The sequence below is a fragment of the Sinocyclocheilus grahami genome, unplaced genomic scaffold (assembly GCF_001515645.1).
Source record: "Sinocyclocheilus grahami isolate Dianchi unplaced genomic scaffold, SAMN03320097.WGS_v1.1 scaffold677.1, whole genome shotgun sequence".
Lineage (NCBI taxonomy): Eukaryota > Metazoa > Chordata > Actinopteri > Cypriniformes > Cyprinidae > Sinocyclocheilus > Sinocyclocheilus grahami.
Genome location: NW_015505856.1, coordinates 67,270 through 69,218, shown reverse-complemented (window position 1 = coordinate 69,218; position 1,949 = coordinate 67,270). Strand labels below are relative to the sequence as shown.

Genomic DNA, 1,949 nt, shown 5'->3' with positions numbered 1-1,949 from the left:
ATGCACTTCTTTTTGTCACACACACACACACACACACACACACACACACACACACACACACACACACACACACACACACAGATCGGAAATTGCGCTGCGCATACACAGAAACATCCAGGAGCACAGAAACTTGTTGTCAAAGCTTGCCCAGTGACTTTTGTTTTGTAAAATAACTTTGATACACTCTTAAAAAAAAGGGTTCTTTTGGGTTCTATATAGAACCCTAGGGTTCTTTACTCAACTCCAAAGAACCCTTTATGCCAAAAAGGTTCTATATAAGGAGAAAGAACCCTTTTTGGCATAACAGGGTTCTTTGGGATAAACCATGCTTTATTTATGTTTACACATTAGGCTATTTAAAATTATTATACTACATTGTGTGTTTTTATTTCAATTTTACTTAGACACACCTTTATTCTGAAGAAAATAAACTTAAAATTTATGTCTGCACTTTCAAGTTTAATAGAAAATAATTGCCACGTGATCCTGTACACTGAAAAAAATGCCTAACATCTAAATGAACTGATTTTACTTAAGTCTACTATCACTGAATCAAACTATTAATTTATACCAACAGACTGATCAGGTAGAAATACATGTGTACTAGCAGTGTATAGCAATCTGGACAGTTTTATCTATTTATTAATAGGTACACGCTATAGTCTGCTATTTAATCAGCACACTAACATGATTGCAAGTTAGTTATCATGCCATGTAAGATTAGATTATGTATTTATGCGCTGATCAGTTTTGTCCCGTTTGCACAGCGCCGCACTTTAGTCGCGCGCCTCTCGCGAGAGTGATCAGCAACGAATCGTCTGGTTGCTGTGTTTCCGCCTAAAATGTAAGTGACCTAATATTATTGTATTTGCTTATTGAACTGTTTATAGAACTATTAAACAGTCGTAATGGTGAAAACGTTGTGTGATGTTGCCTAACTAACTGTATTTTAAATATAAAAACTTTTTATTAAGATTTTTTTACCTCAGCATGCTTACTTGTCTCGTTTTAATGAAGCGTTAATGTCGAGCCCCGGAGTCTATGGCTGCGTTTACACTGGCACAAAAAATCCGATCTTTCGCTCACATCTGACACAGATCAGAATTTGCTGCACACGTGTAAACGCAAAAACCCGCACGAGATCCGATTCCTCTTCAGGAACTCGAGCTGCGTCAGAAAACGCTAGGGGAACGTCTTTTGTGACCCATGCTCTGAATCCCATGTGAAATCAGTCCAATAGCTGAGCGGGACGTCACGGGCGGGTGACATCATGACCAGGAAGCTATAAAAGCACGTGCGGTGGAGCCTGCATCAGCTTTCTGTCATTCAGCGAAGCGCTTTGTGTGTGTCAGTCATATTTATTGTTGTCTGTCAATTGTGAAAGTCTATAAACTCCAGCTATGTCTAAGCTCATGCAAAGACAAAGCATTATCAAAGGGCGAGAGCAAGCCACGTTGTAGGTTGTGTGTTCCTCCCTCCAAAAAGAAAAGTGGGGATACACACAGCCTGTGCGTGGTTTGCTTGGGAGCGAAGCACGGTTGTTACTGCCTTGTTTCGCTCTCAGAGGACTCTCTTCGAGGAGGGAGCCTTCACTAGCGTTCCTCGCGGTGCCGGCCCCGCTTTCGCCGAGGCGGAGCGGCGGCTGTGCTCGTGGGTTTCGCGTATGGATCTGCTTCCTAATCACCAGATCCGGCGCCCGCTTTCTCTGAGGAGATTGATATGGAGGCTGTCAAAGAGCTCGCCAGTTGCACAAGCATCAGTTACACAAGCATATTATGCCTGACATTATAATGAGCACCATTGATAGGGAGCGGAGCTCGAGCAGTAGGCTCTCGGGGGGCGGATTGTGCTTTTTTCCATTGTTAAGCGCTCCGCTCTCGCCGGGCACGTGCCTGTGATCATGCGATTGCGGTCCCGCTGCTGCTGAGGCACGGCGGCGACTGAGATCG

General features: G+C 43.6%; 1 protein-coding gene across 1 annotated transcript in view; it reads right to left on the bottom strand.

The window, feature by feature from the left end:
- LOC107559181 (uncharacterized) overlaps positions 1-1,949 on the bottom strand; it is a 59,314-nt gene that overhangs the window by 19,637 nt on the left and 37,728 nt on the right. The gene's annotated exons all lie outside the window — the stretch shown is intronic.